Source organism: Narcine bancroftii, chromosome 3, assembly GCF_036971445.1.
Source record: "Narcine bancroftii isolate sNarBan1 chromosome 3, sNarBan1.hap1, whole genome shotgun sequence".
NCBI classification, from domain to species: Eukaryota; Metazoa; Chordata; class Chondrichthyes; order Torpediniformes; family Narcinidae; genus Narcine; species Narcine bancroftii.
This window is the reverse complement of record NC_091471.1, coordinates 288,957,170-288,984,846: the sequence shown is the minus strand read 5'-3', so window position 1 is coordinate 288,984,846 and position 27,677 is coordinate 288,957,170. Positions and strand designations below refer to the sequence as shown.

The 27,677-nt window shown below is 41.0% G+C and overlaps 1 long non-coding RNA gene across 1 annotated transcript in view; it reads left to right on the top strand.

Moving 5' to 3' along the window:
- Nucleotides 1-27,677, top strand: part of LOC138756515 (uncharacterized) — a 102,336-nt gene that overhangs the window by 8,012 nt on the left and 66,647 nt on the right. The window contains exon 2 of the long non-coding RNA XR_011353124.1: nt 12,986-13,054. This is a non-coding gene — a long non-coding RNA (uncharacterized lncRNA). The remainder of the gene's footprint in view (nt 1-12,985; nt 13,055-27,677) is intronic.

Here is a 27,677-nt window from a genome sequence, read left to right as displayed (position 1 = left end):
TATATTTTCTTTTCCTTTTACATCTATTTTTTTCTTTGGGGTGTCTTGTGTTTTAAGTGTACTTAATTTGTTGTTAGTGTGTTTTACATACCTGGGAAGCTGAAGCAAGTAAGACTTTTATTGCATTGATCAGCACGGTTAGCTTATCGGTTAGTGCAATGCTGTTTCAGTGCAACGCTGTTTCAGTGCCAGTGATCAGACCCAGGGTTCGAATCCCACGCTGTTGGTATTTTCTCCCTCTGTCTGAGTGGGTTTTCCCCAGGACTTCAGTTTCCACCCACTGTTCAAAACGTACAAGGAGTTGTAGGTCAATTGGGTGTAATTGGGTAGCACGGGCTCATGGGCTGAAAGGGCCGATTACCATGTTGTATGTCTAAATGTAACAAATATTTAACAAAAAAAACCATTGTACTTGTGTACATAAACAAAGCAGACTTTCAAGGGTTTTAGCAGGACTGGAAAATTGCAACATGTTTAAAAAGAATAAATAGGAGTGACTTGTCCTTTAGCAGAGGGGTTAAAAGCCATGGGGCGTGGATTTAAAGTAATTGATGGAAGTACTAAAGGAGAGATAATGTCTATTTTTTCCATCTAGAGGGTACTGGAATCTAGAAATCATTGCCTAAAAGTATGGCGAAGGTAGAAAAGCTTCATATTTAAAAGTACTGATGTGCATTGAGGTACTATAACGTTTACTGATATGGATCAAATGCTGAATGGTGGGATTGGGCCTTTTTACTCTTTATGGACGGCTATGGACACCAATGTAATTCCTTTTCAGATGCTTTCTTTTATTTTCGTGTTGTCAATTAAGCAGGCTGCTGTAGGCTAGGTTGGTAACTATTTGTGAAAATAAGAGAATACGAGGAAAAAGGATATGTTCTCAAATTTGATGAGTTTCGAGAATGTCAATGAGGCTGAACTTATCCAGATACATAAAGGGTATTCTGTTCCACCAGATTTGTGGCATCTAGATAGGATGGTGAAAAGGCTGTGGGGATCCAAGAAGTGAGTCATTCACCATTGAATTGAATATATGGCCTCTGACCTACTTTGTTATGTCATATAAATTAATATAACAATATTTCAATGTTGACTGTTGGTTATTTTCTGACCCTAGTGTTGGGTGATGGTCACTCTGTGGCATGAAAGAGGAACAGATAGTTTACATTCTGAGGATTTTAAGAAAACAGATGAGAACATTGTATATGATTAACTATAATCTTCCAGAGATTTGGAACTTTTCTTTAACTGTAAAATATATTGTGCATGTCATACTTAGAAGCATGGAAACATAGAAAACTTACAGCACAGTACAGGCCCTTTGGCCCACAAAATGATGCAGAAAATGTCTCTACCATAGAAGTTACTAGGCTTTCCCTTCGCCCTCTATTTTTCTAAGCTCTATTACCTATCCAAAAGTCTCTTAAAGGACCCTAACTTATCCGCCTCTATCAGCTTTGCCAGCAGCTCATTCCACACACCCACCACTCTGCGTTTAAAAAAAAAACTTACCTCTGACATCTCCTCTATTCATGCTCCCCAGCACCTTAAACCCATGTCCTCTTGTGGCAACCATTTCAGCCTTAGGGGAAAAAACCTCTGACTATCTATATAATCAATGCCTCTCATCATTTTGTATACCTCTATTAGGTCTTCCCTCATTCTCTGCTGTTCCAAGGAGAAAGGCCAAGTTCACTCAACCTGTTTTTATAAGGCATGCTCCCTAAACTAGGCAACATCCTTGTAAATCTCCTCTGCACCCTTTCTATGGCTTCCAGTAGTGAGATGATCAGAATTGCACACAGTACTCCAAGTGGGGACTGACCAGGGTCCTATAGAACTGCAACATTACCTCTCGGCTCCTAACTTCAATTCCACAATTAATAAAGGCCAATACACCATATGCCTTCTTAATCACAGAATCAATCTGTGCAGCTGCTTTGATCATCCAATGGTCTTGGACCCCAAGTTCCCTCTGATCCTCCACCCTGCCAATTTAAGAAAGAAGAAAGATCGAAACCCAGGAATTATAATCCAGCTAATTTAGTATCTATTTTCTGGAAATCACTTGAGTGTATAATTAAGAACATGCTAATTGAACAACTTTTTCAATTGATGAGAAAGTTCAAATGGATATTGAAATAGAAAGCATCTTGAACAAACCCAAAATTAAGTTTTTGGATATAACCATTTTAGAAATATCTGCAGATATAATTTATTTGGACTTTATGAAGTCTCTTCTAAGAGAATGCCAGCTGGAATATGTGGTTGTGGAATCGAATTGACATTATCGATTTAATGGGCTAAATTCCTGGACAGAAAGTAGGGATTTTGATGAGACACTCAGATTGGCAGCTTATATCCAATGTCTTGCAAAGATCTGTTTATAAACCATGAAGATAATTAGGAAACAAGCATTGATCTCTTAGACTTGACAGCATGATAAATGGAATTGTTACCAGTGTAAAAGAAAGAATAAAATTACAAAGATTATTTGCATGTTAAGTTAATGAATGCTTTTATTGCAAAGAGTTTTCAAAGTAGCCAAATGTGAAATCATCTAGTTTGAACTGAAGAGGCAGAAAGAACAGAATACTACTTAAATGCTGAGAAGCTAGAAGGGATATGGGGGGGGGGAGGGGGGGAGAGGTGGTGTCCATCAACAAAGTCATTAAAGTACATAGGAAAAAAGTGATGATTGGGTTTCATTATTTACATGTAGAAGACTACAGAGATTATACTAAAACTACAAAATTTTGGTTTGCCCAATCCTGAAGCATTGCAAGGAATTCTAAACACAACAGTTTAGCAAGGATATGTTGGCCTTTAAGAGAATGAAACATAGACTTTCCAAAATTATACAGGTGTTAAAATAAAAGGAGGAAAGTCACAGACTATTGATGTTTACATTGGAATGTAAAAGGACAAAGTGATTTATTGAGGAAAGATGAAAAAAACTTTCTGCAATTTGGGTGGGAATCAAAAGCTCGGCGGCACAATCTAAATATAAGAGCTAAAAAGGGAATGTAGGTCACATAAAAAGTAAAAGTTTGGAGCTCATTTCTTCAAATGACAATTGCACTTGAGCATGTGATTGTTAAAGGACATGGGATTATGAAGTAACAGGTTAATTGTAACTAAATGATGTATAAATGACGAATTTTTGTTGGTTCCTTACTTTAGTTATTTTTAATTTTCTAATACTTTATCCACATCTTCTACCACAAAGACGGAAACAAAAGAATCAATTACAATGGAGTTAAACAGGAATATCTTCAGACACTCATTGAAGTGGTAATACAAAACAGTGCTGGAGAAACTCAGCAGGTCATGCAGCATCTCTAGTGTCGCCGAGAATGTTCTCCCAGAATCACAGTGCGGCTTTCGCGCAAACAGAGGAACTACTGACATGGTCTTTGCCCTCAGACAGCTCCAAGAAAAGTGCAGAGAACAAAATAAAGGACTCTACATCACCTTTGTTGACCTCACCAAAGCCTTTGACAACGTGAGCAGGAAAGGGCTTTGGCAAATACTAGAGCGCCTCGGATGCCCCCCAAAGTTCCTCAACATGGTTATCCAACTGCACGAAAACCAACAAGGTCAGGTCAGATACAGCAATGAGCTCTCTGAACCCTTTTCCATTAACAATGGCGTGAAGCAAGGTTGCGTTCTCGCACCAATCCTCTTTTCAATCTTCTTCAGCATGATGCTGAAACAAACCATGAAAGACCTCAACAATGAAGACACTGTTTACATCTGGTACCGCACGGATGGTAGTCTCTTCAATCTGAGGCGCCTGCAAGCTCAGACCAAGACACAAGAGCAACTTGTCCGTGAACTACTCTTTGCAGACGATGCTGCTTTAGTTGCCCATTCAGAGCCAGCTCTTCAGCGCTTGACGTCCTGTTTTGCAGAAACTGCCAAAGTGTTTGGCCTGGAAGTCAGCCTGAAGAAAACTGAGGTCCTCCATCAGCCAGCTCCCCACCATGACTACCAGCCCCCCCACATCTCCATCGGGCACACAAAACTCAAAACGGTCAACCAGTTTACCTATCTCGGCTGCACCATTTCATCGGATGCAAGGATCGACAACGAGATAGACAACAGACTCGCCAAGGCAAATAGCGCCTTTGGAAGTCTACACAAAAGAGTCTGGAAAAACAACCAACTGAAAAACCTCACAAAGATCAGCATATACATAGCCATTGTCATACGCACACTCCTGTTCGGCTCCGAATCATGGGTCCTCTACCGGCATCACCTACGGCTCCTAGAATGCTTCCACCAGCGTTGTCTCCGCTCCATCCTCAACATTCATTGGAGCGACTTCATCTCCAACATCAAAGTACTCAAGATGGCAGAGACCGACAGCATCGAATCCACGCTGCTGAAGATCCAACTGCGCTGGGCAGGTCACGTCTCCAGAATGGAGGTCCATCGAGAGTACATTCATCATGTACATCATGCTATCCAATTGAAAGCCTACTGGTCCAAGCTGACCAAGCAGGTGTCCAACCTCTTGTTCTGGACATAGGTAATGATATCTCTGAGAAGTGCGAGGCTGTTTGAGATTTTCCTGCCTGGAACAGTATAAGTTTGGTCTGGATTTATCATGTGTCCCAGAGCAGATATGACCAAATTAGCAATGGCCTTGGATAGGACCTTGTAGTGAACATTTAACAGTGATATTTGCCTCCAATTCCTGATGTTCTCCTTCTCCCCCTTCCGTTTGAATATGAGGATGAGATGCCTTTCCTCATGGAATCTGACATACTGGGAGCATAGTGTTTTACACTTCCACCAGCTCCAGACCCACCCAGTACAATTCAGCTGCTAAGCATCACTTCTGGGAGTTTTACTCAACTCAGAGGAACATGTAGAGTCTGTCAGCTGCCTGTGGGTAACTGGTTGGTCCAGACGTTCCAACTTTCTGTCTTCTAAGGCCTCCGTGATAGAGGACAGAAAGTTCTGAACACCATTCTGTCTGTGGCCTTAATGTCATGCAGATTGGCTTTAAAAGATCTATGGATCCTCTTTCTGTCTTTCTGTGTGGATGCGACTGAACCATTCATGCTGAGCTTCCACATTCCTCTGCCGTCTTCTGGTTCTCCTGTAGGTGACAGGTGCAGTGGTCAGAGAAGAACATCAGTGTTCTCACCATGATGACCTTCAAATCAAAGAGGAAGTCTATCTGTTGAGCCTTTCGATATTGACCAGGTGGGCTGTGGCTGTGCTACACGTACAGGGTTGCTGAAGATGTCGCACAGCTTCTGCACTGCTTCGGTGGGGGAAGATGTTTCGGGCTTGAGCCCTTCATTCACGGTGCAAGGTGCAAGCATGAAACATTGGTTAAGTATCTTTATCTTTGCTATATAAAGTACACTGTCAGACCTGCTGAGTTTCTCCAGCAATATGTTTTTACTTCCATTTTATATTGTTTGCTTGATCTGGGAGATCCCTTTGTGCAGTGAAGGTGAAGCTTCAGATTTCAAATTTATTGTCAGAATACATACATGACATCACAGATTCTTGAGATTCTTTTCCTGCGGGCGAGGCAGAATGACCAATTATTGAAGGTGCAAAAAAAACCTCAATGTACACATGTCTACAAATAAAGAGAACTTAACAATACAGAGAGAAATAAAATGCAAAAGTATGAGTCCTTAAATGATTCCCTGATTGAGTTTGTTGTTGATGACTCTGTTGTGAAAGGATAGCAGCTGTTTCTAAACCTGGTGGTGTGAGTCTTATTCCTCTTTCCTGATGGCAGCAGCGAGAATAAAGCATGTGCTGGGTGATGGGATCCTTGATGATTGCTGATACTTTCTGACAGCAACATTCCCTGTAGATGTTCTTGATGATAGGGAGGGTTTTGCCTGTGATGTCCTGCGCAGTGCTTTATGTTGAGTGGTATTGGCATCCCCATACCAGACTGTGATGCAGCACAGAAGTGTGTCAAAGTTTTTTTTTCGAAATTTATTTATAGTATCTCCATACATTCATTTCAAATTGATTTAGTATAATATTACATAATAGATACTAAATAATTTTCAAATTTTCACCCCCCCCCCACCTCCCCTAACCCCTTAGGAAACCACCTTGTGGTGGTTAATTCCCAAAAACCCAAATGGGTGTGGTATAAACCACAAGTGGCATATGACTTTCGGGAGCAGAAGTACCACCCCCTCCCCCCCCCCCCAGGCAGACAAAATACATGTATAAACCGAAAAATCATCATTTCTTATATCCATAAAACCCCGGTCCATCAATTTAACCAATCTTATTCATAAACTCTTTTTTTTGAAAATCCAAACTTGATATTAAATTTTGCACCCTTTCCACCCTCCCAACACTGAGTTAAACATTGTTTACAATCAATAAAAGTTTTTTTTTAATTTTTTTTTCAAGTCTTCCTGAATTTCATCCACTGAATTAAAACACCTCTGAACATCTCAGTTCAACACCGAATCTTCCATTCTTCTCAGTCTCAAGTTGAATTTGTAGCTTACTTTCAAAAAAAGTTTTTTTTTCAAATCTTTTAAAATTTGCTTGAACATAATTCCTTCGGTCTTGATCTTCTAAAGCATCAATGTTATTCATAAGTTCTTTCTTCTGTGTTTCCCAATTTAATACCAAATTTTCTACTTTGTCAATCTTCTCAATGTTAAGTTGAAATTATTGTTTATTTTCAAGAAAAACTTATTCAAAATTTTTAACTCTTCTTGGACATTGCTCCTTCGACTTTAATTTTATAAATCATCAATCTTGTTCATAGTTTCTTTCTACTGAATTTCCAAATTTAATAATAAAGTTTCCGTTTTTTCCAATTTTCTCAATATTAAACTGATCTTGTTGTTTAGTTTAAAAAAAACCTTTTCAAAACTATTAAAATCTGTTTGCAATGTATACATACTCACAGATAATAAATTCACTCTTCCAATATTCCATCCAAAAAAAAATCACTGATAAACCTTATTGCAGGTCAAGGAGTTCCATATATATGTTTATCTTCAGAAAATATTTCAAATATTTCAAATCAACATTCGTCGCCATCTTTCAAAAAGGAGTCTGAAATCAACTTTAATAAGTTCTGTTCTTGAGAAAATTCCAGCACCAACTCCGGCTCTGTCTGGGCAAATAGGTCAAATTTCTTCCAAAGTCAAAGAATGAAATTTTGTTCTGTATTTATAGATAATAAATTCATCCTTCCGATATTCCATCCAAAAAAAATCACTAATAAACTTTAATGTTATCTGGATTTTTAAAACTCACGGGCAACCAATGCCAATTACTGCAATTTATCTTCATAAAACATTTCAAATCAATATTCATCACCATCTTTCAGAGGGGTGTCCAAGACCAGTTTATCCGACAATCCAATTAATGAGCTCCGTTCTTAAGAAAATTCCAGCCTTGACTCCGTGGTTCTGTCTGAGCAAGTAGGCCGAGTTTCTTCCAAAGTCGGAGAGTGTAGTTTTGTTCTGTATTTGAACTCTATTTTCCTTAATCTTTGTTGCCATTTTAAACATCTTTCAGAGGGGTGTCCAAGGCCAGCTTATCCGACAGTCCAATTAATGAGCTCCGTTCTTAGAAAACTCCAGCCTTGACTCCGTGATTCTGTCTGGGCAAGTAGGCCGAGTTTCTTCCAAAGTCGGAGAGTGTAGTTTTGTTCTGTATTTGAACTCTATTTTCCTTAATCTTTGTTGCCATTTTAAACATCTTTCAGAGGGATGTCCAAGGCCAGCTTATCTGACAGTCCAGTTAATGAGCTCCGTTCTTAAGAAAATTCCAGCCTTGACTCCGTGGTTCTGTCTGGGCAAGTAGGCCGAGTTTCTTCCAAAGTCGGAGAGTGTAGTTTTGTTCTGTATTTGAACTCTATTTTCCTTAATCTTTGTTGCCATTTTAAACTAAAAACAATTGATAAACAAAACAAAGACTTTTAACAAAAAATAAATATTCTTGGAAAGGGGAATTTATATAACTGCCTGGGGGAGACCGGGAATGCACGTCCGCTCCCTACGCCATCTTGCCACGCCCCCCGTGTGTCAAAGTTTTTGATGTCATACCAAACCTCCGCAAACCCATGAGGAAGTAGAGTCACTGACATACATTCTTTATGATTCCATTAGTAAATTTAGTCCAAAAGTGTTCCTCTGAGATAGCGACTCATTTGGGATCAGAGGTGAAGAGGGTGAGCAAATTTTAAATTTGTTCACCCTCCTCACCTTTAATTGCCTAATGATCACTGGATTGTACACCTCTAGTTTTCTTTTCCTGAAGTTAACAATCAGCTCCTTGGTTTTCAATCTCCCTGCTGTATACTAACTCATCGTCCCTTTTTTTTTATTTAACCTACTCCCATGGTATTGTCAGCAAATTTGTATATAGAGTTGTTGTCCTACTGAGCCACACAGTTATAGGCATATAGCAATAGAGCAGGGGCTACAAATGCAGCCCTTTGGTGCTCTGGTACTGATGATTGTGGATGAGATGTTTTACTAGTCCTCAGTGATTGTAGTCTGGAGGTGAGGAAATCCAGGATCCAATTACACAGAGGGGCATTGAGTCCCAGGCCTTGGGAGTTTGCTGATCAATTTTGAGGGGTTGATGGTGTTAAATGCTGAACTGTAGTTAATAAAGAGGATCCAGATGTATGCACCTTTGCTGTCAGGTGTTCCAGAGCCAGTGAGATGGCATCTGCTATAGATTTCTTGCTACTGAAGGTAAATTGGAACAGATCCATGTCATTGCTCAGACAGGAGCTGATATGCTTCAACATCAGCCTTTCAATAACAGAGAATTCGAATGTGGGAACACAGGACTCCAGTGTCTGAACTAAATATGGTGCAGGAGTAAAATAAAATTGTTGGTGGTGGAATCCTGGAGAGAATACAGTAAGCAAGGTGGGGAACTACTTAATGACTATATGTCTAAGTGACAAACACACTGCCATGCTGAGAAGTATAGCAGAAAGATATACAATTAGTTAATAAGTCAGCCAGCAGGTGCCTACAGAACAAACAAGTTATTTTTTGGGTGTAGGTATATTTTTTAAAATAGAAAAATAATGATCTGGAAAGAAAAATATATGTATAATGACAAACCAAAGAATTGTCATTGTATCTGCAACTGCAGTTCTTGTTTCTCTTGGAATAGATTATCTCAGACAAGTAATGGACAAAAACACTAAAACATTAGAGACATTGAAGATGTACCTTATGAACGAAGGTTAACATTTTGCAGAAGTGATAGCAGCACAAGAGGAAAAGAACAGCACAAGCACAAGGGGAAAGATGTAGACCAGGGGTGGGAAACCTTTTACCATGCGTGGGTAGGATGGTGTGTCAGTGGTTGAACGGCGGGCCTCATTGATGCTGGAAGTCAATTACCACTAAATGTGCCACCAACCAGAACTTTAGTGTGCTTCTGGAAATTGGCACTTGTGAAAAGATTCTTGGCTTCTTTAATAAGAATCAGGCTTGGCTCAATAAGAATTAATGGGAGAAGGAGTTTATCAACTGCAAACTCAATGCAAAGTTATCAAGTTTTACCTTTCGGAACAAGAAATCACCCTAGAACCTGAATGTCCAGCAGAACCTCATCCTGGAATGATTTCCTGAGGTATTGACCGGCTGTGGACTGTTAACCTGGGTAAGCCCTGATTATTCCTACCAGTAAACATTGTGGGATCCGGATACCAGCTTCACTCGTTCACCTGCTGGCACGGCCGGCCTGGTCTCTCCCTGCCAGCCTGATGTAGTCAGTGCCTGTTACCTGCGAGCCAAACGAACATTTTCCGAACTCTATGGTTGCCCCTTCGAAATCTGTCCACCTGGCATGACAGCGGTCGATTGTCCCTCAATGCTCTCTACTACGGTAGCCAAACCAATCGCTTTCGTGCAAGCTGCCAATGTGGATGGGTTTTTTTTAATGTAGCTAATTGCTGAGCATTAAGTGCAGGTCAAATAATGCTGCAGAAAAATTTCTCACTGCACCAGGTATAATATGATGAATAAACTTAAAACTAAAATTGAAATAGTAAATGCTGGATAAAAGAATTATTTGCAAAGGAGCATACTGCAGCTAGTTGGAAGCCACATTGACATAAACACAAAGATTCATATCTAATTAACAGCAGGGTAATTTCCACCTAACTTAATAAGGTATTATCATTACTAAAAGGGAATTTCCTGAGCCAATCCTGTCCTGTGAATTTGTATACCTGCAACCTACTTCAAACTGATTCAGTTTAAGTAATGCATTGTTAGATAGGTATGCATCCCAAGCAGCCACATAACAGCTCTATTCATAGCTGTTCCCAGGGACACACCCAGAAACAGAACAGTGCTGCTGGAAAATCATAAGATTGATGAAAGATGTTCTAGCCCAACAGAAACCTTTTGGTCTTCAAGCACAGAAAGATAACAGTGAGGAAATCCTTCCGACTGGCTCATTCCACTGTAGGTGTAAGTGCTGAGGGGCGCGATGAAGATTGGTGCAGCCAATGCAAAGGACTTGTGGGGCAAGACCATAGTCTCGGGTCCTTCTGTTAATGGGAATTGAATGACTGAGACTGGTAGGGAAGCCTTCAAATAATTGAAGGGGTGACACCCCAGGAACCACATTAGTGGCAACAGCACCATATAGTATACACAATGTACAGAAACAAAATTTATGGATTAAATCCAATGTGACACTTAGAATGTGAAAACTGTGTCTAGTTTTTCCTTTGTATATATATATTCTATTTTAGAAAAAAAATAATTGCCTCCTGGGACCTTTGGGCTCATCCCTGTTTGACACTTCACCCTAACCATTTTACAATTCTTCCCAATAATCTTCTATCTTCATTCTTGCACTCTTTTTCTCTTCCAAACTCCTTAGTGCAATCCTTGCCTTGACATGCATCAATCTTCCTCCATGAATATTCTCTAGAAATTTCCACCCTGATGATGTCCAGGTCTTGATTTTCCCACCTTATCCCCACAGATTTCTCAATATTTTCCTCACTACCCCCATCCCAAACTCACTTACATCAGGCATCATTAACTTCCTATTTCCTGTGAGTTGTAACCAAGCTGACTTGACTTTCCCCTGTGTGCAACACAATTGTACATTTATGCCTTTTCAGCATAAAGGGCCAACTCAACAGCAGCCTGTTCACTTGCACACAACAACTGATCCTTGTGTATTACGATCAAGGGTCCCGATCCAAAGTGCTGATTGACCATTTCCATCCATGGATGTTGCCTGGTCTGCTGATTTTCTTCAGTAACGCATTGTTTAATCGATAAAGTAACTTGGGTTGGAGGAATATATACATGAAGTACTATCTCATTTGGAAGAAGTATCTGGAGAGGCAAGGAATTCACTTGAAAGGTTTTTAATTTCTAACCATCTGGCTTTGATAGTACTAAAAAGTAAATCAGAATCCCATAGAGGGAACTTTTTGCAGCAGTTTAAGTGGATGAAGAGATAAAGCATTTAGGCTGAACTTGGAGATGGCAGATAAAGCGCAAAATTGGGAAAAGCAAAAATACAATTTTTCTGTGGAAGAGTGATACATGGGCAAGAACATGTCTTTCTCAACAAATAGAGACTCAGAATGACTCCACGCTATCCCAGCCTCCAGCATTTAGTCAGTGTTGTAATATATGCGTAAAACAGGCAATTTGCTCAAAGAATGTTTCAAAATGGAACAATGAAATTAATAACTCATTAAGTGTTTAGATGCTATAGTTGAGAGATTAATGTTGGCCACAGTGGTTGACACCAAGAACAACTGAAACACAATTGGTAAAGACGTGATCTAAATGGTTCTGCAACAACTGAACATTATGAGCTTGTGAGGTATGTTATAAATAATTGCCCAGAAATTGTGGTGCATTTTTGAAGCAAATATCACATTTTCAAATATAGTTAAGGAGTGGAATGGTTAGCGTAGCAGTTCGCGCAATGCTATCACAGCGATTGGGTTCGAATCCAGTGCTCTCTGTAAGACGTTTGTACATTTTCCCCGTGTCTGCGTGGTTTCCTCCCACACTTCACAAAAAAGTATGGTGGTTAATTGAAGTATTTAAGTAGCAGTGGCTCGTGGGCCGGATGGACCTGTTACGGTGCTGCATATCTAAATTAAATTGCAATTTAAAAAATGTGATTGCGACCATTTCTTGATAGAATCATGCCCTGCTGGAAATTTCATGAACCACTTCCATGTTGCCTATCTATCTAACAATGTCAATTCCTTTTCATCAAAATTTGAGGGGGCTATTTTTACAATTAGGTCACACCTGTTGATGGTCCATCACACCTTAACCAGGCAACCAGATTTTTGCAATACTGTTTGGGTGTCACTGTGTAATTTCACTTGCAATGAAAGTTCAAACTTATGGAGTTTGTTGTGGGATTACTAAAGGCTGAGTATTTATTCTGTTGATATTGGCTAGAGACTTAAATTGTATATACCGTATATGCTGCTTTATAGGAGGATTTGTGTTCAGGACAACCCAGGAATTTCCACCTAAAATATTGGTTTTGAGCGATACCCTTTGAATAAGATGACCTCCCAAATCTGGCACTGACCCTGACCAGTGGATGTTGTTAAAAGCAAATTACAATATTTTAATAACAATTTATCATTTAAAGGTTTTATTTTTATTTGGATATTTTAAAATATACTGATGTTGGCTCCTGTAACTGGCCTATTAAAGCCCGCACACAGTTGATGCCACAATTACTGGGCGGATGGACCTCAAGGAGGAGTGCTAAGAGTTCGCAAATAACTAACTGGACATGCATGAGCATCGAAGATGGCAGTGATGTTGTGACTTCATCAAGAAGGTAAGAATTTTAGACTCTTTGTTTAGGATGACCCCGATTTTAAGGTGACATTTTTAAAAGTTTTGGATCATTCTATACAACGGCATATACAGTAGTGCTATTGCAGTTCTTCTTACAGATGTTCTATTTTATTTGTTCACAGAATGTGGATGTCATTGACAAAATTGGAATTTGCCAACCATCTCAATCATTTCATGAACTGAAGAGGCAGGTGAGAGGCAGTGATAGATCTCAAGTCACATATACTGTAGATTAAATAGATAAAGAAGGTATATTTCTTTCCCTGAAGGACATTTGAGAACCAGATGAGTTTTTATGCCAATACGGTAGTTTAATTAGTATTAATGAAACTTCTAGATTTATTTAATTATTTGAGTTTACATTCACCAGCTGGATTCAAACTTGGATCAATGTTCCAGAAGTCTCACTGCCCATCAAATGACCCAAGCATTATGCTATGCTAGGCTACCCTTCCAAATGGGTTCATTGTAGTGAAACCTACTGACTGATTTTTGATGGAGAACTTCAGACCAGGCATCAGAAGCTGCACAGCATGGCCTCTTATGCAAGGGGGTAAGCCTGGAAATATTCACAATTGTTTTCCTGCAGAATTTGGGATATATAACATTCTGTGGACTGATTTTTGGTCACCTGTGCCTGGACTGCTTTTCCAGAGGTTGAAATGATTTTTACCCCTTACCTCAGTCTCTGGATTATTTCAGGAGGCTATGGCTAATTGATCATTCATCTCGCAGTTTCTCACTCACTGCATTACTGGGATTACTTGTCTTTACTTGAGGAAAAATTACTTCTTGTACTTTTTCTTAAGCAGCATATATAAAGCAGTGAGTGTATGGATTTGGCAGCAATGTGGGTTTCCCAGTGTTCAGGTGCTGACAGACTGAACTCAAGTGGTATATATGGTTTCTCTTTAGAATCTAGAACTCATTGCGATTCACTATAGTGAATGGTAGCCCCAGGGTTGGCGCTACCATTAGGCCAACTAGGCAGTTGCCTAGGGTGCAGACCTCAGAGGAAGCTGTCAGGGAGGCCAGATGTCTGGTGTAGGGGCTAAATGTGCAAAAGTGTACTTACCTTATTAGATGGCGACCCAGGGTCCATTGACTGGGCATGGCCATCTTTATCCTTGTGCGTATGCATGCAAGAGTGTCGACTGGTTGACTTTCTGGGGTTGACTGGCGCGTGCGCAGTGGGTTCATGTATGGTCGTTTGGTTGGCTCAGGTGTGGTGGTTAAGGGCATGAATTCGGATTGTTAGAGCATTATACAACATGGTGGATAAGTGAATATTCATTCCTTTCAGTTCTTTATTTATATTGTATGAATGTATGTATTGTATGGCCTGTTTTTTGTGTGGTAGTATTCTATGGTTCTAGGGACTCAGATTGTGGGAGATAAATATGATGGCTGATTTTAAAAAAAATCCACTTTCTGGAGCTCAGTACCACAAATGAAAAGCAGAAAAAGCTAAGGAGCAAGCAAAGCAAGAAGTGTATTTCCTGAAATACCTTCGTACACAGGAAGCAGATCAAGAAGAAGAATATGACTGTACTCTTATTGAAACTAGCACTGGGGGAGCTGAATGTGGTGCTCCTACTACAAATGATATAAACTCTAAGACAGAAGTTTCACTAATTGGAGCTATTTCTAGAAAACTCACAGAGGAAAAAGAGGATGTCAAGAAAAGTGAGAGTACTGCAAAGTCTGCAAAGGAAGATGGCATTGCCTGACTTGAATTACAATAACCCTGCCAACTGGCTCTATTATTGCAATGATAATTTGCAACAGCTTATAATGCAACATGAACCACGGCAGGTTGTATCACATGATTTTCACAAAGTCTCAAACACAGATTTTTTCCTATATACTACAAGAGTAGTATACCAGAGCAAGCGGTGAAGAAGTGCACCATCAATGGTTGGTACATTCAAAAGGTGTGGTGTTTCGTTTTTGCTGTAAGTTAATCAGCAAAAAAAAGTGCATCATTCTGACAAGAAACAGGTTCAAAAAGCGGGAAGAACTTTGGAGCAATTCTTCCTTCACATGAGAGGAATACTGGCCATTTAGAAAACTATCAGGCCTGGTGTGAACTTGAAATTACCCTTATCTAAAGGAAAAACCAGCAGAAATTTAGGCAAGAAGAATAATATTTGAAAAGGAAAAGGCTTGCAAAGTGAGATTTTAATGTGCCTGAAATTGAATCTTTTATGAGACTTAAATTTTAACAACACAACTCACAAGATTATTACCTCTGACAAGAAGGTTACGTTTTTAACCCTGTTTGTCTGTTTTTTGTTTATTTCTCTGTCTGACTGTAAGTAAAATATTATCCTAACATTGCGGGTTGGTTACTCCAAGTAATCTTAAAAGGTATATAGATTTCAAGGTGTGTGAAGTAAAATGTTTTAATGTTGTGTTGCCCTGGGCGGAGGTATGCATTCTACCAAGTACCCTTTAATTCAAAATGATTTGTATGCCATACTTTTGTATTTGAGAAAGATATTCAAAGATTGATGTATTATTTATTCTTGGAATTTAAATTTAGCAGTTGCTAAAGTTTTGTGTTTTTCATTTTTTCTACAAAACATCTGTTTTTGAAAATTGAAGTTGGCAAATTTTTTTTGAGGGGGTGCAAGTATGTGACCTTGCCTCGGGGCAAAATAGTCTGGCACCAGCCCTGCATTAATCCCTGAACATCCTACATGTTTTTTTTACCAAATATGCTAGTAGGTGAGGATGATGCAATATACCAAAGGTGTTTGCAATAGGGAATCAATTTATTGCTGGGCAATTCTGATGAACAACCACTGCCTGGTTCAGTTACAACTCACAGCAGTCACACCGATGTGGAATAATTGGCATTCTTAATGGACATGAGATGATGACAACAGTGCCATGCCAATTATTCCATTCTGCTCCCATTGATCTCGCATGTAAAGTCAAATGATATGGTCCATTATAGTAATAGAATAAATGTGATAGGTTCACACAAGATTGCCTTTGACTGTTGGGAGTTTATAATCATGTTTTTGTTCTGTCGATGCATAACCAATTCCTGAGAAATCAAAGTAAGGATGTTTGTCTTATTTTTAAGTGTGATGATCTTCTAGAATCATTAAAAGGCCATAGCATTTTCTATCCATACTACATTTGCGTATTTGCATTGTTCAGTCAGGAAGGAGCATTAATCATTTAGTAGTCCAATCAGTTATATTAAATAATCAACTTTGGAGATGCCCACCTTGCTAGATATCAGTGTCGTAGTAGTTTACCTTACAGGTTGTTGCTGGTAAAGTATCAGAAGGCTGCAGAAAGTGGGAACCTAGCCATATCTATCACAAGCACCAACCTCCAATCTATGTGAGGCACTGCCTCAAGGCAGCCAATTTCATCATCAACCTAATAACAACCTCTTCTCATTGCCACCTTTAGGCAGAAGGTGCAGAAGCCTGAAGTCCAACATCTTTAGGTTCAAAAACAGGTTTTTCCAAATAGTGTTAGGTCTGCTTTGTTCATGAATGAGTGAGTCAAACACCAGACTGAGTCGAAATCAAGGTTCTTTGTTCTTTATTGCCGGATTGTAACACTTGCAGTGTTAGTTAGAGAAGGCGCATTCTGCCGTTATCAGCAAGTGGTGTTTTTTTTATACCTCAGGATACGTACTTAGTAAATTATCATACCATGACATTGTCCAATGAATAAACTGTTGCTACCCTTCTCTGTTAGTCTGCTGCACATCATTCTTGTTAGTGCAAAGCTTATCTTGAGTGTACAAGGTCACATCTGCATTCTGTTACTCCTTAGTACTGGGTGACTCCTTCTCCGGTCCCATCTCATGATGTTTTTACCTTACAATCCCTGCTTTGTCCTCTTTAGAGGACAATCTTGCCCTGACTACGCTACCACCACGTTACATTAGTTCGCCTACTATTGCCAAGCTCTATACGGGTTCTGTTCACGGGGTTGTTCGGCTGGTGGGCGAGGGCTCCCCCCAACCCTCTTTAGCGTATACCCCCCATTGCCCGTTTACAAGTTTTCTCCCCGTTTGCCCCCAAGCAAATAACTAGCTATCCCTTCTAAGCATTAGTAATTAGTTAAGATAAAAGTTAACATTTGTGCTACAATCTATTTTATAACATCTCCTTCCTGTCGCATTCTTCATCCGACTCCAGATCGATCTCAGCAATTTTTTGACGCCTCCTTTGAAGTGAGATAGTCCCGCTCTGTAGCTTGTAGAGCTTGATATTTCGGAGGCAGCTCATCGTGGTTGGCAAAGGCTCTCTCAATGGTCCTCGTGACCAGCATTCGAATGCATGGAATACAACAACAGCCACAAGTGATAAAAATGGATACAGAAATGAACAATCCTAGGAAAAGTTGTCCCAACATTGTGCCCCATTTCCCAAACACTCCATGTAACCAGGACAAAACAGGGTCAGAGACTCCAGATTGGGCTTTTAATTCCTTCGCCAATGCCTTAAGTTTTGTCAGCCCCTTAGTGAGTGACCCATCTGGCCCTGTGTTATTAGAGATAGAAGTGCAGCATAGATCGAACTGGAAGGTGCTATCCTTGTCTTTATCTATCTTCAGAATAACTTTGGCCCCGCATGGATCCGAACTACTCTGTTGGCTTGTTTGGCAACCCATCAACAGGAATGCCCATAGGGCCCTCGGCATTGTCCACATTTGTGGACTCAGATCAGAAAGATATTTGTCTGAGTGCCCGTGATCAATATTTTCTCCTTTTATGGGTCAGTCTCTTTCTACTTTCTCATTCACTACCCAGTCCCATGCTTCAATATTCAGTCTGATAAATTTCCCTCCCTCCGAGGTGGAATATCCCAGGATTTCTGTCTGTCTGTATTCACACCCCATCGCTTCCTTCACCATCGGACCCAACTGTCGGGCGTGGTGATCTTTGGCAATTCCCAAGGTTACATGTGGCACACTTTCTACTCCTAAGCAGAACCACTCCATTTGTTCTTCTGTCATGACAACCATAGCAGCTATTCCCTCCTTACCCACAAAGATAAATGGACAATGTATCATTTCTGTCTTCCCTTCTTTTAGAGAGTCCCACCTCTCCTCATACTCCTGGTCCGGGTGGATGGTATAGTTTAATGTTACATGCATAGGATCCAGTGCATATTGGTAATCCCCATACTGAGGAATACTGGCCCTCCACTCAAAAAACTGTTTAATCAACCCCGGGCCTGGTTCATCATACAGTAGTCGACTCCAGATAATAATAATCTCCACAGAGTCTTCTGAAGCATTGGTTGGAGTCATTACTATAAACTGTCCTTCCCTTTCTATTGTGTCCTCTGGGTATGTTAACCGAAGGCCCTTCTCAGAACATTGTATGGTTATTCCCAGTTTAGTAAGAATGTCCCTTGCCAATAAATTAATGGGGCAACTTGGCACAACCAGGACAGGTGCTCTAACCCTTTGTCGTCCAAATGTCATGTCGATGTTATCTGTATAGGGCTGTGTTTCCCTTATCCCGGAGAATCCTATTGTAGATAATGTTTTGCCCGAATATGTGCTCCCTGGGGGCTGTTTAATCACGGTCGTAACCGCTGCCCCTCTGTCAATCATAAATTCAATTTTTTCTCCATTTACCGTCCCCCAAATTTTCGGTGGCTCCCAGGGAGGTGTGATTTTTGATTCTCCAGGGCCCTGTTAATAATCAAATACAGCACCTTCCCTAATATCGTCATCACACTGGGGTGCCTGGACTTGTTGATCACTCTGCCATCCCCCAATTTTCTACTTCTAAGGATTCTCTCTATTTGCTTCAGGGCCCCTTCTGCCTTTATTTTTATCATGATAGTTCTGACATCTGTGAGTGCTAATTGTTCTTGACAGGTTTCTCGCTCAAAACAAGAGATCCATGGACCAGCCCCATTACTCAATGGAGGAAGTTTTTTCATTAGACTCTCTAATTCCATTCGTGACCAGGGTACATATTTTTGATTTCCCTGCCCCGTGATCAGCAATGGGCATTGATGTCTCAATTTTGGAGATTTCTGTTCCTTTTTTACTCTTGGAATACATCTATTTATTCCCCCCTGTTCAGACACCTCTTCGTCACTACTGTCACTGTCCCCATCAGGTTCTGATGTCTCAGAGTCAAAGGTATATCGTTCACGTTCGTCTCTAAGATAATTTTTTCGGTCATAGTCTAGTGGTTTCACGTCTTTCTCTTTCGTCCTAACTATGTCCAGGCGGGCATGTCTACTCTTCTCCCTCCCGAGTTCTTTTATGCTACTTCCCTCCCATGGTGGGCCGTATCTCGTTTCCTCATCTGTACTACACTTCTCGTCCTTTATTCCTATTACTGTTCCTCCAGCTTTGAGTTCTGCTGACAGTGTTGTAGTTATCTTTTCCATTTCTTTCAATACACCTACCATTAATTCTTTTTGTTCCTTACTGATCTGCCCCAGCACATTCACATCTTTGTTTAAGTTTTTAACGTTATCCTGAACCTTTTTCATGTTCCTTTTCTGCGTCTCTAAGTCTTTTTCTATTTTCTTGGATCCCGCGGGGGTCTTGACATCTATTACTCCCCCTTCTATTTTTAGTAAAGGGGCCTGTACCTTGTCTGACGTGTCCCTATTCCCGATGTTCTTGTCATGTCCCAGTGTTTCAATATCTGGATATAAGGGACGTGACTCCTGGGTCCCGTCTGGGGTGTCAGGGGTACCTTGTGACTCCACATATGCATAGGGCTATTTCTACAGGGGCCATAATAGGTGGGTTATCAGGGAGACCAAATTCTTCGAATATAGCTAGGACATCGCGGTACTGCATCTCCTTGTCTCTCATCTTTTTTTGTGCAGACTCTCGATTAAAGATTTTCCTTTCTATGTCCCGTTTGTATAATTGTATAAGACTCACTTATAAATGATTTATTGTCAGAGTACATACATGACATCACATACATCCAGAGACTGTGAGAGAGAGAGAGAGAGAGAGAGCATAGCGAGAGAAAGAGATAGAGAGGCAGATACACAGAGCACGAGAGATAGAGATAGAAAATGCCTTGCACTGGCCCCACTGGGAGAAAAGTCTTCAGATTAACACTTTCGTTTCATGGTTACACCTTTAAAAGGTTCTCATCCTGTGATCACTGGTCTGGATCAGATTGGGTCTCCCACCACTGGGAACCATCACTCCTTCCTTCCCTCCCACCTCGAGTGAGCTACACGTCAGCCCACAATGTCTGCCCTGATCCCACAATGGTGGGGGTGCGGGAAAGAGGGAGGGAGAGAGGATAAAACAGGATCCCATTTGATGCGGAGCTGGAATTGTGGGCACAAAATTAAAACCAAATTGTATTTCTCTGCCCTGCCCCACCTGGGGATTTCAGGGCAGCACCGCCACAGATTGGGATTGGGAGGGGGAGTGGGTGAAAGAGGAGGGGGGGGAAGAGAGAGAGGGGGAGAGAAGAGAGAGGGGGAGGGTGAAAGGAGGGAGGGAGAGAGCAAACCCGGTTACTTCGTGGCTCGAAACTGGAAACAGGCACTTTTCCATTCCCTTCTGTGTTTTGTTTCTTCCAGCTTATCTAAGACCCTACGCTTTAGAATTTTGTTTCCCTCACCTGTCAGGAACATCTCAGCGCTCCCGGGTAACCCCCCCATCTTCCTCCAGCGATCTACACATTTTCGGAGAATTTTTTGTTTCTCCAATGCCACATTACTGGTATTTCGCTTCCCTAACTCCTGATTAATTTCCCTAATAACTTGGTCAAAGGTCTTAGCAGACAATTGTGTAGCCATTGCTGCGGGACCGCTTCCTAATGCTTCTCTTAATTTAGGTTCTTGTCCGTTTAGGGGATCTATGTTAACGAAAATCGCTTTTAAAAAATGTCTCTTTGCAGGCCAGATGACAAAAATTTTTTAGTGAAACAGTCTCTAAGTCTGGTCCTCCGGTGGACCTCAGACTGTCCTGTATACTCTGATTGCTCGTCTTCCACTCTCTGTTTTCCCAAAGAGGTCTGAAAGTTAAATTACAACTAGGAAACCAAATTTTTTGGGCTATATTTTTGTCCAGTTTCCCTGTACCAATCTATGAATTTACGTAACTTTATCTCCCTGGTGATGCTGGGAATACCCTCATTTAACTTATCAAAAATACTTCGAATAAAACAGGTGTCTCTTAAGATTCTGTCAACTTTTTCATTGATATCTCCTACCTGATCCGGACACAGCTTTTGCAGCCTTTCGTCGTCGTCCTTGTTCACCAGGCAGGCATCCCTGAGTACTCTTTTTGTCGTCTCAAGGTCTCTAATGTCCGCTGTGGTATTCCACCATGGCGAATTGGGGAAATAAATTCTTAAGTTTTCAAGTGTACAGACATTATCATACCTACCGGACATTTATAAGTCAGTCTTTTTATACAATTGAGACCAATAAGCCTGAACCTTCGTTTTCTTTCAAAGCCCAACCTTCACGTGGGAGATTTCTCCTCTTAATAACCAGTTTAGGGCAGAAAACTCAGGTCCCCAATTGTTCATAGACCACCTTCTCACTCTATTGGACTTTGCAATGACACAATAAAGACTTTTTAAACTCTAGTAGTTTGTCGGCGAAGCACTTATCAAATGTTACTCAAACACCTTAAGGACTTTTCTTTTATCTGCAACCACTTACGTGTTACAATCCTGGCAGGTGACGACCTTCAATTAGGGTCATCTAATTTGTCCGATCTCCAGTTCTTACTGACAATCATAAAGATTTTAAAAGAGAGAATTTTGTTAAAACAGGCTTCTCTGGACCTTTTTATCAGCCGGCTGAGATGATTGTCAAGAAAAACAGAAACCGTCGTCCAGTGTCCACTCACCCATCACGTCGGGGTCACCAAATTGTTAGGTCTGCTTTGTTCATGAATGAGTGAGTCAAACACCAGACTGAGTCGAAATCAAGGTTCTTTGTTCTTTATTGCCGGATTGTAACACTTGCAACTAACAGTGTTAGTTGGAGAAGGCGCATTCTGCCGTTATCAGCAAGTGGTGTTTTTTTTATACCTCAGGATACGTACTTAGTAAATTATCATACCATGACATTGTCCAATGAATAAACTGTTGCTACCCTTCTCTGTTAGTCTGCTGCACATCATTCTTGTTAGTGCAAAGCTTATCTTGAGTGTACAAGGTCACATCTGCATTCTGTTACTCCTTAGTACTGGGTGACTCCTTCTCCGGTCCCATCTCATGATGTTTTTACCTTACAATAGGTATGAGCCTCTTTAACCTCCAACTATATTATCTGAACCCAGGGCCATCAAAAATCTGTCTGTACTATTGTAGCATCACAATTTTTTGCACTAACTGCAATTGTGCATATTTATAGCCACTGATTGTGTTTTTTCTCTCATATGGAAATTTTAATTTATTTTGAAAGATCTAGATAAAGGTCCTGATATTACTCTGAGCAGTTATTATGTGAGTCAGATGGAACTTCTAAACGAATTGTAGTAAGTTGTTCTACTTAGCACTGTGTCATTCACATTGGTAGAATAATCATTAAGCATCTCTTAGAGTCATTGAGCTCCATATCAAGCATTCTTTGGGAAAGAGAAACCTCATGCTCATCACACTTTTATTTCAACTACATAACTTTAATTGTAGTACGATGAATGCACAGCTATTGGTTTGATTTGAATCTCACTGCATAATCATATAAGAAAGACTATGGTAGATGAAAGCTGTACAGTGGGTTGTTTGACTTTATGTGACAAATGAGGGAGTTAAAAAGTCATTTGGAGCAAGCAACCAGCTGATTGGTGGAGGCGTGATCAGGTGATCCAGAGTTCAAGTAGAGTATCATCATAAAAGAACTATGTAGCTGAGCGGTCATCTAGAGAGTGCTCGTCGTCAGAATGGTAATAGTCAAGAGTGGAAAGGCTTTGGCTGAACAGACTTTGGCGAAAACAGGTAAGAGCCAAGGATTATCTTGTGGGTAAGTAGATTGTTTAATACCTACTAGTGTTAATAGATTAGGCAATATGACTGCAGGGTTAGTGCTCTGTATAGAGTATCAGATGTGAGGCCCCTGGGAGACTCCGAGCCTCCCTGATGCCAAAATCTGCGCCAGGTGTATCGAGGTGTATCCTAAGATTTTATGTTAAGGAAATGGAGTGGCAGCTTCGTGACCTTGAGGGAGAGTGAGGAAGTGATAGTTAGGAGCCACAGGGAGTATATAGAGAACACCTCTGTGGCCACCCCTTTCAGCAACCAGTTTATCATTCTCAATAGTATTGGGGAGGATCACCTGACAGACGATAACCATTGTAATCGGATCTCTGGAACAGAGCATGGCTCAGTAGCAGAGAGGGTGAAGAAGCATTTCAATAGTGATGAGATTCTATTGTGAAGAGAAGAGACAGGAGATTCTGTGAGCCCAATAAAGACACCTAGATGGTGTGTTGCCTCCCTGGTGCCATGGTACAGGATGTCTCCAATCAGGGGAGAGGGAAAACAGCCAGAAGTCTTGGTACATATTGGTACCAATGTCATAGGAAAGACAAGTGAGGAGGTCCTGAAGAAGGAATAGATGATTTGGTAAAATTGAGAAACATTAGGTGATCCACTTTGGACCTAAGAGAAATACATTTCTAAATCATTAAAAGTAGGGAACTGCAGATTAGGGGCCCAAATGATGAAATCACTAAAACAAATGTGAACAGTTGCAAAAATAATGAGTGATCTTTGATTGTCCTGAGATCAACTCCAGTTGTGCTCCAGACATAGTCTTCTTTTGCAAGCTTGGTTTTCAGAAATTTGACCTGATGCAGTGCAGCATAGAGACAGCCCCTATACTGGCAGCCAGCTTCTCCCAAAGAATGGCATTGACATTCCTGGAATGGCGTCTGGAATCAAAACCGGCAGAGTTATTGGATGTTTGTAAATATTTTTGACATGAGGAATATTCAAAGCCTGCCCAAAATTAATGTAAAAATTATTTATGTATTATTTTAAAAGACTTTATAACACATATGCATGCGTACACATAAATTAATTAAAAATATTGAAGTCATTTAAACTGCAATAGGTTCTGGAGAGCTACCTTTCACCACAGTCGTCAGAGGTCCCCATGTACTTCAAAAGGACTTACATTATTTCATTACCCAAGAAGAGCTAGGTGATATGCCTCAACAATTACGAGTTGGTGGCACTAATGTCTACTGTGAAGAAATGCTTTTGGAGAACATCAGTTCCTACCTCAGGAAGGACATGGACCAGCTTCAATTTGCTTATTGTTACAACAGGCCAATGGTGGGTACCTTCTCGATGCCACCCCCCAACTCTCTATTAGATCACTTAGACCAGTCATTCTCACATTTAAGTGGGGGGGGGGGCACAGACAAATCATAAAATGATTTTAAGTAGTCGTATACAGAGCCATTGTCATACCCACACTCCTGTTCGGCTCCGAATCATGGGTCCTCTACCGGCATCACCTACGGCTCCTAGAACGCTTTCACCAGCGTTGTCTCCGCTCCATCCTCAACATTCATTGGAGCGACTTCATCCCTAACATCGAAGTACTCGAGATGGCAGAGGCTGACAGCATCGAATCCAAGTTGCTGAAGATCCAACTGCACTGGGCAGGTCACGTCTCCAGAATGGAGGTCCATCGCCTTCCCAAGATCGTGTTCTATGGCCAGCTCTCCACTGGCCACCGTGACAGAGGTACACCAAAGAAGAGGTACAAGGATTGCCTAAAGAAATCTCTTGGTGCCTGCCACATTGACCACCGCCAGTGGGCTGATATCGCCTCAAACCATGCATCTTGGCGCCTCACAGTTCAACGGGCAGCAACCTCCTTTGAAGAAGACCGCAGAGCCCACCTCACTGACAAAAGACAAAGGAAGAAAAACCCAACACCCAACCCCAACCAACCAATTTTCCCTTGCAACCGCTGCAACCATGTCTGCCTCTTCCGCATCGGACTTGTCAGCCACAAACAAGCCTGCAGCTGACGTGGACATTACCCCTCCATAAATCTTCGTCTGCGAAGCCAAGCCAAAGAAAAAGAGAAGAAGAGAAGCACAGAAGAAACCAACTAAACCTGAAAGCTTCACAGGGAATGGGACCCATAAACTTTGATCAGAATCCTAAGGGGCCATAGCCAAAAAAAGAGTTGAGAATAGCTGGCCTGGACCACAATAAGACATATATCAGCATGTATTTCCACATTAACTGCAGCTCAGCATTCAACACTATCATATCTGTAAAATGTATGAACAAAATAATGGATCTGATATTCTGTTCATTCCTCTGTAACTGGCTCTTCAACTTTTTTATCAACAGACCCTAATCAGTATGAATTGGCAACATGGCCTCCTCCATGCTGGACATCAACAAGGGCCTAGTCCCCTACTCTACTCCCTATACCCTCATGAATGCACAGCTAAGTTTGGCTCCAAGTCTACAAAATTGCAGATCACATCACTGTTGAATTACTGGAAATTATGTCAATACAAAATGGAGATCAAGAATCCGGTTAAGTGGTGACTGACTCAGAATTTCCCTCTAAATGTCATCAAGACCAAGAAGCTTATTGTTGATTTGTTGAAGGAGAGGCTGAGAGACCTTGCTCTTGTCCACATTGATGGATGGTGGTGGAGAGAGTTAGAACTTTCAAGTTCCTTGGAATCTATATTTCAGAAGACCTCTCAAGTCAAGTCGTCACTTTTATTTAACATTCATACTATGCTCGCACAGTAAAGATGAGATAGCATTTCTCCAGGACCACGGTGCATATTGACATAAATATTAGTCCTTGGTACCCTATCCACAAATGTTCTGGGAGTTCAGGAGTCTCATGGCTTGGGGGAAAAAGTTGTCCAATTTGGATGTAAGGGCCCGAATGCTGCAATACCTCCTACCCAATGGCAGAAGGGAAAACAGTTCTCATGTGGGGTGTGTGGAGTCCTTCACAATGTTTATTGCCTTTTGCCTGCATCAAGTGTTGTAGATGTCCTTCATGGTTGGAAGAGAGCCCCCAATGATTTTTTTCCACTGACTTTACTATCCTCTGCAGGGTCTTGCAGTCCAAAGAGCTACAGCTTCCAAACCAGATGGTGATGCAGTTGCACAGAATGCTCTTGATACATCCTCTAGAATGTAGTGAGGATGGCGGGTAGGAGATGAACTTTCCTCAGCCTTCGCAGGAAATAGAGGCGCTGCCGGGCTTTCTTGGCTATGGAGCTCCTGGAGCCAGCATATTGAGACAACCTGAAGAAGGCACACTAAGACCTCTATTTTCGAAGAAGACTGAGAAGATTTGGCATGTTGTCAAATGCACCATTCTGCATGTGCACTGTGGAATGCATACTGAGAGGTTGTATCACAGTCTGCTTTTGGAGCTTTACTGCACAGGAACACTGAAAGTTACTGAAGGTAACAAACATAACCAGATCCATCACAAGCTCAGAATTTCCATCCATTGAATGTGTCTATGTTTCTCTTTTCTTTGGCTTGGCTTCGCGGACGAAGAATTATGGAGGGGGTAAAAAGTCCACATCAGCTGCAGGCTCGTTTGTGGCTGACAAGTCCGATGCGGGACAGGCAGACACGGTTGCAGCGGCTGCAGGGGAAAATTGGTTGGTTGGGGTTGGGTGTTGGGTTTTTCCTCCTTTGCCTTTTGTCAGTGAGGTGGGCTCTGCGGTCTTCTTCAAAGGAGGTTGCTGCCCGCCAAACTGTGAGGCGCCAAGATGCACGGTTTGAGGCGATATCAGCCCACTGGCGGTGGTCAATGTGGCAGGCACCAAGAGATTTCTTTAGGCAGTCCTTGTACCTCTTCTTTGGTGCACCTCTGTCACGGTGGCCAGTGGAGAGCTCGCCATATAACACGATCTTGGGAAGGCGATGGTCCTCCATTCTGGGTGCTGCCAAAATCACCCTGGTCTCAACCTCTTCTCACTGCTTCCTTCAGGAAGAGGGCACAGACAACTGAAGACCAGCCCCTTTTGGTTAAAGAACCGTTTCTTTCGAACAGTCTTTTGAACCTCCTCTGACATCATAAAAGGATTGCCTTCTATTGCTAAGTTGCTTTTTTGCACTAGGATATCTGTAAATATGTATTTTTATTTGTATTTATTGTCTCCTTTTAATTCAATTAAGTACACTACTGGAGTTTTTGTAGTTTTTGAAAATTAAATATCTATTCACCTGCAGCAAGTAAGATTTTTGGTGCATTTGTACATCGCACAATGTATATAACAATAAACTCATTATTTTAAAGCATAGTTCAGAGAGAATTTATCAGTGAGTGCAACCCAAATTCTCCAAAATAATTCTGACAGAAATGTTGAAATTCTGAGAAATTATGCATATCGAAGTCTATTTGCCAAGTTTTCACCAACTCACTCAACGTGTGCATATATAGTTGCAAAAAATATTGATATACACTTTGCAACCTGCCTTCTCACCTATGATCAATAACCTTGAGGAACTGCCTCTTCCTCTAAGTTACTGAAATAAACCATAAATAATTGAAGGCCTGGTCATTTATAGAGGGACGTTTGAAGCAATATACAAAACATTTACTAGGTTTCATTCTAGGAATGAAGTGATTATCTTATGAAAAATGTTAGGCAAAATATCATAAAGACAAGTGAAGATGTAGAAGGGGCTTGTCAGGGTTGATGCCTAGAGAATGTTTCCTCTGTGGGGTATCGTAAAATAAGGGTTATGACCTCAGGACAATTTAAGATTATGGAGGGGAATTTCTTCTCTCAAAGGATAATCTTTGGAATGTGAAGGCATATTTTTCAACTCTAGATCAGATCAACCATGAACTTAAT